This window comes from Myotis lucifugus, unplaced genomic scaffold (genome assembly GCF_000147115.1).
Source record: "Myotis lucifugus unplaced genomic scaffold, Myoluc2.0 scaffold_1023, whole genome shotgun sequence".
NCBI lineage: Eukaryota > Metazoa > Chordata > Mammalia > Chiroptera > Vespertilionidae > Myotis > Myotis lucifugus.
This window is the reverse complement of record NW_005872071.1, coordinates 88,479-100,911: the sequence shown is the minus strand read 5'-3', so window position 1 is coordinate 100,911 and position 12,433 is coordinate 88,479.

Here is a 12,433-nt window from a genome sequence, read left to right as displayed (position 1 = left end):
TCCGGTCACCCCTTACTGCCACCCCTGCTGGCCTGGTCACCCCCAACTGCCCACCACTGCTGGCCTTGTTGCCCCCAACTGCCCCCCACCCCTGCCAGCATAGTCACCCCTCACTGCTCCACCTGCCATCCTAATTGCCCCTAAGTGCCTCCCCCCCTGCTGGCCTTGTTGTCCCCAATTGGCTCCCTTGCCATCATGGTCGCCCCTCATGGCCCCCCCCCCCCAGCAGGCTGGACGCCCCACGCAGCCTGGTGTTTATTCATTTGGTCATCCCTCACTAACCCCCCTGACGGCCTGGTCAACCCATGCAACGTGCTTGTTCAGTTCTTTTGTCATCCCTCATTAACCCCCCCGCTGGCCTGGTCACAGGCAGCCATCCTGTGAGGGCATGAGGGTTAATTTGCATATTACCTCTTTATTATATAAGATAGAAACATCAGGTTTCTGAATATTAATTTTGTATCCTACAACTTTACTGAACTCACTATTAGTTCTAATAGCTGTTTTTTTTTTTGTGTGTGTGTGTGGTTTTTGGTGGTTTCTTTAGAGTTCTCTAGATTTAGTATTATGTCATCTGCAAATAATGACAAGTTTTACTTCTTTCTTTCCTATTTCTTTTCCTTGTTCTTGTCTGATTGCTGTGGTTAGGACTAACCATACTGTGTTGAATAAGAGTGCTGAGAGTGAGCATTCTTGTCTTGTTCCTGATCTTAGAGAAAAAGCTTTCATCTTTTCCCCATGGGGTATGTTTTTAGCTGTGGGTTTCTCATGTATGAACTTGATTATGTTGAGGTATGTTTCCTGTATGCCCACTATGCTGAGAGTTTTTTAAATAAATGGATGCTAAATTTTGTCAAATGCTTTTCCTACATCTATTGATACAGTCATATGATTTTTTAATACCTCATTTTGCTTATGTGGTGTATCATGTGCATTGATTTGTGGAGATAGAACCATTCTTGGATTCCAGGAATAAATCACACTTGATCATGCAGTATGATATTTTTAATGTACTGCTGAATTCAGTTTGCTAATATTTTGTTAAGGATTTTTGCATCCATGTTCATCTGGGTTATGGGCCAGTCATTTTCTACTTCTCTTTCTCCTTCTCTTCTTCCTCCTCTTGCTCATTTTCCTCCTTTTCCTCCTTCTTCTTCCTATTCTTCTTCATCTTCTCTTCCTTCTCCACCTCTACCACCTCCTCCTCCTCCTCCTCTTTCTTTGGCAGGGTCTTTGTCTCGTTTTGATACGCTCTCCTCATAAAATAAGTTTAGATACTTTCCCCTCTCTTCAATTTTTGGGAATAGTTTGAGAATGATAAATATCAATTCTTCTTTGAATGCTTGGTAGAATTGAGATGTGAAGCCATCTGGCCCTAGGTTTTTGTTTATTGGGAATTTTTCTTTTCTGATTCAATTTTGACTCTAGTGATCAGTCTGTTCAAATTTTATGTTTCTTCCTGATTCACTCTTGGAAGATTATATGGTTTTAAGAATTATTCATTTCTCCTAGGTGTCCAATTGTTGGCATATAATTGTTCACAGTATCTATATATAGGGTGTCCCAAAAGTCACGCAAGATTTACAATTGAATTGAATTGCAAATCTTGCGTGAATTTTGGGACACCCTATATCAGTGATGGCAAACCCAGGACATGCGTGTCAGAGGTGACACATGAACTCATTTTTTTGGTTGATTTTTCTTTGTTAAATGGAATTTAAATATGTAAAATAAATATCAAAAATATAAGTCTTTGTTTTACTATGGTTGCAAAGATCAAAAAATTTCTATATGTGACACGGCACCAGAGTTAAGTTAGGGTTTTTCAAAATGCTGGCACACCGAGCTCAAAAGTTTTGCCATCACTGCCCTATATATAAAAGCAAACTGTCCTCTTGGGAGTTTGACCGACTGGGAGTTTGACCAACCAGGAGTTGGATCGCTTGATATGACATGCGCTGACCACCAGGGGGCTGTGCGGAATGAAGGAAGGCCTGGCTGGCAGCTGGCAGCCACTAGGGACCCTACCCGTGCAGTGATTTCATGCCCTGGGCCTCTAGTTTTTTTAATAATCTTTTGTATTTCTGTGGTGTTGCTTGTCACTTTCCATTTTTTGTTTCTCATTTCATTTATTTAGGTCTTCTCTCCTTTTTTCTTAATGAGCCTGGCTAAAGTTTTATGTATTTTGTTTATCTGTTCAAAGAACCAGCTCCTAGTTTCATTGACATTTTCTATTATCCTTTTAGTCTCTATTTTATTTATTTCTGCTCTGATCTTTATTATTTCATTCCTTGTACTCACTCTGGGCTTTGTTTGTTTTTCTTTTTCTACTTACTTTAGGTGTAAGTTTAGATTGTTTGCTTGAATTCTTTCTTGTTCCTTGAGGTAGGCCTATTGCTTTGAATTTCCCTCTTAGAACTGCTTTTGCTGTGTCCCAAGGATTTTGGATTGTTTTGTTTTCTTTCTCATTTGTCTCAAGATATTTTTTTATTTACTCCTTGATTTCTTTATTAACCTACTAGAGGCCCGTTGCACGAAGATTCATGCAATAGGCCTTCTTTCCCCTGGCTGCCAGAACCAGTTTTCCTCTGGCACCCGGGACCCAGACCTTCACTCTGGCCACCACCTTCCATCTTCACTCTGGACACAGTCTTCGCTGCAGCTGGAGCCTTCAGTCTTTGCTCCTCGCTCTGGCGGGATTCTTCAGTCTCCAGCGAGAGCTGCTCCTGTAGCTCCTTCCGCCCCCCACCCTCCCCCTCATAGTTTGATCGCTGCTTCACCTGCAAACCTCGCTGACGGACTCCTGGGTCCCGGGGGGCCACCTTGGGTGCGGCCCGGCTTTCCAATGACGATCACGATCACGATCACGGGCTGCAGGCAAGGTGGCTCCTGGGTCCTGGGGTGCCACCTTGCTTGCGGCCTGGCTTTTCGGCGGCTCCTGGGATCGCACACAGGGGCCTGGATAGAAGCTCCCAGTGTCCCACCCTGCCTGCAGTATGCAAATTAGCCACCATCTTTGTTGGTGTTTAATTTGCATATCACGCTGATTAGCCAATGGGAGATGTAGTGAAGGTATTGTCAATAACCATGTTTGTCTATTATTAGATAGGATTATTTATTTAGTTCCATGATGTTTAGTGTCCATGTGTTGTTGTTTTTTCCAATTTCCTTCTTATGATTTGTTTCTAGTTTCATACTGTTGTGATTGGGGAAGATTCTTGATATGATTTCAATTTTTAAAAAATTTATTGAGACTTTTTCTGTGGACTAGCATGTGGTCTATTCTAGAAAAATGGTCCACGAGTACTTGAAAATGAAGTATATTCTTCTGATTCAGGCTGGAATGTTCTGTATCTGTTCAGTGCATCTATTCTAATGTGTCATTTAAGACCATTGTTTCTATATTGATTTTTTGTCTGAGTAATTTAACCATTAATGTAAGTGGGGTGTTAAAGTTCCCTGATGTTATTGTGTTACAGTCAACTCTTGCTTTATGTTATTAATATTTGCTTTAAATATTTAGGTGCTCTTAATGTTTAATGCATAGATGTTTACAAATGTTATGTTCTTTTGTTAGATTGATCCATTTATCATTATGTAATGCCCTTTATTGTCTCTTATTACAGTCTTTGTTTTAAAGTCTATTTTGTTTGACATAACTATCGCTACTGCAGTTTTCATTTTCATTTGCATGAAATACCTTTTTCCATCTCTTCACTTTTTGCCTGTATCTGTCTTTGGAACTGAACGAGTCTCTTATAGGTAGCATATGCACACGTCTTGTTTTTTAATCCATCCAATCACCTTGTCTTTTGATTGTAATATTTAGTCCATTTACACTTAAAGTAATTATTGATAGGTGTATACTTATTGCCATTTTATTAATTGTTTTCTGGTTGCTTTTGTAGTTCTTTTCTTACTTTCTTCTTCTCTTTTCTTTTTTAAAATCCTCACTCAAGGATGTTTTTCCATTGATTTTCAGAGGGAAAGATATAGAAAAAAATTGATGTGAGAGAAACATATTGATTGGTTGTCTCCTGCACAAGCCTGACCAGATCCCGGGCCATGGAGGAGCCTGCAACTGCGGTTGCCCTTTACTGCAATTGAACCCGGGACCCTCCGTCCACAGGCTGATGCTCTATCCACTGAGGCAAACTGGCTATGGCTCTTGCTCTCTTTTCTTGTACATTGATGACTTCCTAGTGTATTGTTTGGGTTCTTTTTCTTCATTTTTAACTGTATCTATTATAGATTTTTGGTTTTGGGTTACCATAATATTCATATATAACAAGCTATGTTTATAGCAATGTTTTTTAAGTTGATTGTTGTTTGATGGAGTTCTTTTTTAAAAAAATATTTTTATTGATTTCAAAGAGGGAATAGAGATAGAAACATCAATGATGAGAGAGAACATTGATCCGATGTCTCCTGCATGCCCCCTACTGGGGATGGAGCCCAAAACCCTGGCATGGGGATTGAGTCCACATCCTGGCTTGTGCCCAGATCCGGAATTGAACCATGACCTCCTGGTTCATAGGTCGACACTTAACCTCTGAGCCCCACCAGTTGAGCTCCCTTTTTTTTTTAATCCTCACCCAAGGACATGCTTATTGATTTTAGAGATGGGGGGGGGGGGGAGAGGACCGGAGAAAGAGAGAGAGAGAGAGAAAGAAAACAATGATTGTTTGGCTCCTGTATGTGCCCCAACCAGGGGCCCTGCCCAAGGATGGAACCCACAAACCTTTGTTGTATGGCATGATGCTCTAACCAACTGAGTCACTGGCCAGGCAAGTCCCCCTCCCCCGCTCCAACCACCACCACCTTTTTTTTTTTTTCTTTTGTTGTCTCTGTCCGAGGAGACATATCCAAAAAAAATACTGCTATGCTCAATGTCAAAGAATCCACTGTGTTTTCTTGTGGGAGTTTTATTGTGCCAGGTCTTACATTTAAGTCTTTAATTTATTTTGAGTTCATGTTTGTATAAGGTGTAAGAAAGTGGTCTAGTTTCATTATTTTTTTTGCATATATCTTCCCAGTTTTCTCAACAGCATTCATTGAAGAGACTATCTTTATCACATTGTATGTTCTTGCATTCTTTATTGGAGATTAATTGACCTGATAAGAGTGGGTTTATTTCTTAGCTCTCCACTATGTTTCATTGACCTGTGTTTCTGTTTTTCTGTCAGTACCATACTGTTTGATTACTATAACTCTGTAGTATATTTGAAATCAGGGAGTGTGATACCTCCAACTTTGTTCATCTTTCTCAAGATTTCTTTGGCTATTTGGGATCCCTTGTAGATCCATAAACATTTTAGGATTGTGTGTTCTAGTTCTGTGAAAATGCCACTGGTATTTTAATAGGGATTGCATTGTGTCTGTAGACTGCTTTGGATAGTATGAACACTTTAATGGTGTTAATTCTTCCTACATAAGAGCATGGTATATCCTTCCATTTATTTGTGTCTTGTTCAATTTCTTTGATCAATGTCTTATAGTTTTCTGAGTATAAGTCTTTTATTTCATTGGTTAGCATTTTTTAAAAATGTTTTTATTCATTTTTTTTTTTAGAAAGAGAGGAAGGGAGAGGGAGAGAGAAACATGGATGAGAGGACCCATTGGTCAGCTGCCTCCTGCACATCCCCTACTGGATATCAATCTCACATCCCACAACCCTGGCATGTGCCCTGACCAGGTATAGAACAGTGACCTCTCAGTACATGGGACAAAGCTCAACTAACTGAGCTACACCGGCCAGGGCTTCCTTGGTTAAATTTATTGCTAAGTATATTCTTCTTTTTGATACAGTTATAAATGGGGTTGTTTTCTTAATATCTCTTTCTGATAGTTTTTTATTTGTCTATAGAAACAACAGGTTTCTGAATATTAATTTTGTATCCTTCAAGTTTACTGAATTCACTATTAGTTCTAATAGTTTTTTAGTGGTTTCTTTAGAGTTCTCTAGATGTAGTATTATGTCATCTGCAAATAATGACAATTTTTACTTCTTTCTTTCCTATTTCCTTTTCTTGTTCTTGACTGATTGCTGTGGCTAGGACTTACCATACTGTGTTGAATAAGAGTGCTGAGAGTGCATTCTTTGTCTTGTTCCTGATCTTAGAGAAAAAGCTTTCATCTTTTCACCATGGAGTATGTTTTTAGCTGTGGGTTCTCATGTATGGACTTTATTATGTTGAGGCATGTTTCCTCTATGACCACTTTGCTGAGAGTTTTTAAATAAATGGATGCTAAATTTTGTCAATTGCTTTTCCTACATCTATTGATACAGTCATATGACTTTTTAATCAATTTTGTTTATGGGGTGTATTCTGTTCATTGATTTGTGGATATTGAACCATTCTTGCATTCTGGGAATAAATTCCACTTGACCATGCTGTATGATATTTTTAATGTATTGCTGAATTCAGTTTGCTAACATTTTGTTAAGGATTTTTGCATCCATGTTCATCTGGGGTATGAGACAGTCATTTTCTACTTCTTTTTCTCCTTCTCTTCTTCCTCTTCCTCCTCCTCTTTTCCCTCCTTTTTCTTCCTGTTCTCCTGCTTTATCGTAGTCAGGATCTTTGTCTGGTTTTGTTTGGAGAGTGCTGCGGTCCTCATAAAATAAGTTTGGACACTTTCCCCTCCTCTTCAATTTTTGGGAATATTTGAGAATGATAAATATCAGTTCTTCTTTGAATGCTCGGTAGAATTTAGCGGTGAAGCCATCTGGCCCTAGATTTTTGTTTGTTGGGACTTTTTCTTTTCTGATTCATTTTTGTCTCTAGTAACCAGTCTGTTCAAATTCTCTGTTTCTTCATGATTCACTCTTGGAAGATTACATGGTTTTAGGAATTTATTCATTTCTCCTAGGTTGTCCAAGTTGTTGGCATATAATTGTTCATAGTATTTTCTTATAATCTTTTGTATTTCTGTGGTGTTGCTTGTCACTTTCCCTTTTTGTTTCTGATTTTATTTATCTAAGTCTTCTCTCTTTTTTTCTTAATGAGTCTGGCTAAAGTTTTATATTTTGTTTATGTTTTCAAAGAACCAGCTCCTAGTTTCATTGGTATTTTCTATTATCTCTTTAGTCTCTATTTTACTTATCTCTGCTCTTATCTTTATTAATTACTTTGTTTCTTGTACTCACTTTGAGCCTTGTTTGTTTTTCTTTTTCTAGTTACTTTAGGTGTAAGTTTAGATTGTTTGCTTGAATTCTTTCTTGTTCCTTGAGGTAAGCCTATTGCTTTGAATTTCCCTCTTAGAAGTGCTTTTGCTGTGTCCCAAGAATTGGGATTGTTGTGTTTTCATTTTCATTTGTCTCAAGATATTTTTTTTATTTACTCCTTGATTTCTTTATTAACCTATTAATTATTTAGTACCATGTTGTTTAGTCGCCATGTGTTTTTGTTTTTGTGTTTTTTTTTTCAATTTTCTTCCTATGATTTATTTCTAGTTTCATACTGTTGTGATCGGAGAAGATTCTTGACATGATTTCAATTTTTTAAAAATGTACTGAGACTTTTTTTGTGGCCTGTAAAAGTGGTCCACAAGTACGTGAAAATAATATATATTCTTCTGATTCAGGCTGGAATGTTCTGTATCTTTTCAGTGTATCTATTCTAGTGTGTCATTTAAGACCATTGTTTCCTTATTGATTTTCTGTCTGAATAATTTATCCATTGATGTCAAGTGGGGTGTTAAAGTTCCCTGCTATTATGTGTTACAGTCAACTCTTGCTTTATGTTATTAATATTTGCTTTAAATATTTAGGTGTTCTTAATGTTTAGTGCATAGATGTTTAAAAATGTTTTGTTCTTTTGTTAGATTGATCCATTTATGTAATACCCTTTTTTGTCTCTTATTATAGTTTTTGTTTTAAAGTCTATTTTGTTTGACATAACTATCATTACTGCAGCTTTTTTAAAATTTTCATTTCCATGAAATACCGTTTTCCATCTCTTCACTTTTTGTCTGTATGTTCTTTTGAATTGAAGTTAGTCTCTTATAGGTAGCATATGCACAGGTCTTGTTTTTGAATCCATGCAGTCACCCTGTCTTTTAATTGGAATATTTAGTCCATTTACATTTAATGTAATTATTGATAGGTATATAATTATTGCCATTTTATTAATTGTTTTCTGATGCTTTTGTAGTTCTTTTCTGTTTCTTTTTCTCTTGCTCTCTTTTCTTTTCTCTTTTCTTTTTTTTAAATCCTCACTGAAGGATATTTTTCCATTGATTTTCAGAGAGAGAGAAAGAGAAAGGGAAATACAGAGAGAAATATTGATGTGAGAAAAATATATGGATTGGTTGCCTCCTGCATGAGCCCAACCAGGGCCTGGGCAGGGGAGAAGCCTGCAACCAAGGTCTGTGCCCTGACCAGAATAAAACCCGGGACCCTTCAGTCCAAAGCTCTATCCACTGAGCCAAACTGGCTATGGCTCTTGCTCTCTTTTCTTGTACATTCTTAGTGTTTGGTTTGGGTTCCTTTTCTTCATTTTTAACTGTATGCATTATACATTTTTGGTTTTGGGTTGCCATAGATACATATATAACAAGCTATGTTTATAGCAATGTTTTTTAAGTTGATTGTTGCTTAAGTTCATATGCATTCTAAAACTACATTTTTTATTCACCCCCATGTTTATGTATTTGACATCATATTTTACATCTTCTTTTGTGTGTGTATCCCTTAATGTATTACTGTGTTACACATGCTTTTACCACTTTTGTATTTTAATATTCCTTCTAGGTCTATAATTGGTTGATCTGCTACACTTACAACTGTTTGCCTTTATTTTTTCTTTCCAATATTTTCTTGTTTTTAGTTTTGCTATTTTCCAGTTAAAGAAGGTTCCTTAACTTTTCTTTTAATGCTTGTTTAGTGGTGAGAACTCTTTCATCATTTGCTTATCTGGGAAACTCTTTATCACTACTTTAATTCTGAGTGCTAACTTCTCTGGATAGAGTATACTTGGTTATAGGTTTCTGTCTTTCATCACTTTGAATATTTTGTGCCATTATTGTATCTGCTGAAAAATCAGCTGATGGTCTTATGAAGGATTCCGTGTACATAACTAGCTGCTTTTTCTCTTGCTGCCATTAAGATTCTGTAACTTGCCCTGACTGGTTTGGCTCAGTGGATAGAGTGTCAGCCTGCGGACTCAAGGGCCCTAGGTTCGATTCCAGTCAAGGGTATGTACCTTGGTTGTGGGCACATCCCCAGTGGGGAGTGTGCAGGAGGCAGCTGATCAATGTTTCTCTCTCATTGATGTTTCTAACCCTCTATCCCTCTCCCTTCCTCTCTGTAAAAAAATCAATAAAATATATTTTTTAAAAAAGATTCTATAACTTTTGGCAGTTTAATATGATGTGTCCTGATATGGACCTCTTTGGGTTCATTTTGTTGGGATGTCTGCTTTCCTCACCCGGTTGGGGAAGTTTTCAGTCATTATCCCTTTAAGTAGGTTTTATATCCCTTTCTCTGTCTTCTCCTTCTGGGACCCCAATGATTCAAATGTTGGCACACTTGATGTTGCCCCATAGGTCCCTTAAAACTATCCTCATTTTCAGAAATATTATATTTTTCTTTTTGTTGTTCTGATTGACTTGCACTACCTTGTCTTTCAGCTTGCTGCCTCATTCTTCTGCCTCAACTAATCTGCTATTGATTCCCTCCAGAATATTTTTGTTTTCATTTCAATTATCCTATTCCTCAGTTTTGATTGGTTGTTTTAAATATTTTTCAATGTCTTCATTGAAGTTCTCACTGAGTTCATGTATTCCTCTCCCTAGTTCATTGCGCATACTTGGTATAAACAGTGTTTACTTTTAAATCTTTATCTGGTAAATGGCTTAGGTCTGTTTCATTTAGTTCTTATTTATTTATGTATTTATTTATTTACTAGTATTTATTTATGTTTCCTGATCCTTTATTTAAAGTACATTTCTCTGTCTCCTCCTTGTGGTTCTCTCTCTCTCTGTGTGTTTCTTTCTATGAATTAGGTAAAACAGCGACCTCTACCAATCTTGAAGGAGAGACTTTTTTAGGATCCTCTCCTCTAGACTGTGTGAGCCAGGTGACTTTAGCAGGCGAGCCGGAGCTGCAGTGGGAGTGGGCCATGGGGAGATCTGGGGGTAAGGGGCTCTGAGCTGGAGTGGAAGTCCTGGGGACAAGCCACAGAGCTTATGTGGGCCTGGGGCCTGGGATCTGGGCCTGGTGTGCACCCTGACCACCAAGGCTGACTGGCTGAAGCACCTGAATAATGTCCTGCCCATGAGGTCAAGGGGGAGGGAGAGTGTCAATGAATGACTGGCTCTTTCCAGGGCCCCTGACACCGGATTTTGTTCCTTCAGTTTCCTGCCCACTTGGCAGATGTTCTCAGTTAGTAAATGGACTTTCCTCCTTATAGTCTAGGTGTCCTTTCAGCCACTGTTTTTCACTTTACCCAGAGTGGGCTCGTCTGCACATATGCCCTCAGGGATCCCTGCCCACTGCAGGTCAGTGCTGGGGTGGGGTTGCCATGGTGCCGTGTCTCTGTCTCTCCCCCCTTTGTCTATGGGATTTGTCTCTTGTTGGTTGAGCAGAAGTTGTTCAGTCAGCCCTCCTTTCCTCTCCAGGGGGAGCTGATCTGTCTGCAGGTGGAAATTTAATGTGAAATGGGAGGAGGTGAGCTCAGGCCTTTCCTTCACTGTCCTCTTGGACTGGAAACCCTTGATTGATTTACTGTTTTATCTTTTTCCCATCATCTACTTCTTGTCAGTTTGTTTCTATTGCTATAGTTTCTTGTTTGTTTTGAGTATTGCCTTCTAAAACTTTTGATTTAAATTATTACATAACATATTTGAATGTTCCTCAATTTAAAACTATTAAATAAGATATATATTCAGAAAAGTACAGATTCCTTCAAACTATTTCCTCATTTTTCCCTGCAGACAACCACTTAAAAAATCCATCCCTTGTTTCTATAGATAGATGACAGATAGGTAGAAAAATAATAGGCAGATGAAATGAACAGGTTTATCTAGATGTCTTTTCTCCTCTTCTGTCTTATTAAACAAAACGCTGCATAAAACTCTGCTGCTCCTTGCTCACACGCATTGGGAGGCCACCCCACAGGAGGTCTCTCCCACGTTCCCTCCAGGGCAGAGGATCACATGCTGGGGGCACATCAGGGAGCCACACGCTCCCCTGGGTGTCCAGCAGGGGCCCTGGTTGATGCTCAGATAAGATCCACACAGGGTTTCCTGTGGCAGTGAGTTTCCCACACAAGCTGGAGGCCTCAGAAGTGCATCTTGTTCACTAGAGTTGCAGCTCTGTCCTGATGGCCTCCGGGACCTACTCATGGGGAAGGTGCATCTCAAGGCAGAGTCAGCACAGCAGGCATTTATCTGAGTTGCAAAAAGACAGAAGTGAGGAAGCCACCATTAGTCTCATAAAGGGGATTTCAAGAGGCACTGGGTTTAGGTACCTTTTAAAAAATCAGAGAAAAAGAGCAAAAAGAACATGATTATGAAGACATCAGATCATTACAAGTTGCCTGCTTTTCTTTTCTCTTTAAAAAAGAAATATTTTTTATTTATTTCGGAGAGGAAGGAAGAGGGAGAGATAGAAACATTAATGATAAGAGAGAATCATTGATTGGTTGCCTTCTCCATGTCCCCTACTGGGGATCAAGCCCAAAACCCAGCCATGCACCCTGATCCAGAATTGAATGGTGACCTCCTGGTTCATAGGTTGACACTCAACCACTGAGCCACACCAACTGGGCCAGCCTGCGTTTCTTATACTTGTTGTCTCCTTTCCATATCCCAGGAGCAAGGGATCCTGTGTGCTTGTCTTTGAGAAACACCGATGTAGGAGACCACCTTGTCCAGGTCCATTGCAGGCTCTCTCCTGGCTCAGGAACCAGGCCGAATTACAGGATGGAAAACTCATGAAAAAGCAGGAAGGGAACAAGGAAACCTTTTCTTTCTACTTCCTGCCCTTGAAGCTGTGAGGCAGATGATTTCACTCCATATTTAATGGAGGAAAACTTTACAAAGAAACTAGAAGCTCGGTTCATGAATTGGAGCATGGGTGGAGTCCTTAGGGGGGCAGAGGGGGGCCGGGACATGATTGGCCCTCCTAGCGGGTGGTGGGATGCCCTTGCTGGCCTGGGATCCAGATCTGTCCCAATGATGTTTGCGCCGTTTGTCAGAAGCCAACTTGTGGCCACTTTTATATCCTTTCTTCCTAATGGAGCGTCTAGGGCAGGGAAGCAGCTGCAGTGCCATTGCTCCTCACCATCCCACTGCAGCTCCCCACCCCCCGTCTGCCATGCCCAGGCCTAATGCTTCTGACCAAGGCATCAGGGCCTGGGCAGGGAACCTCTCAGCTCTGATTGCAGGATCCGATAGCCGAAAGGCCACTGGGCACCTGAGTATGCAA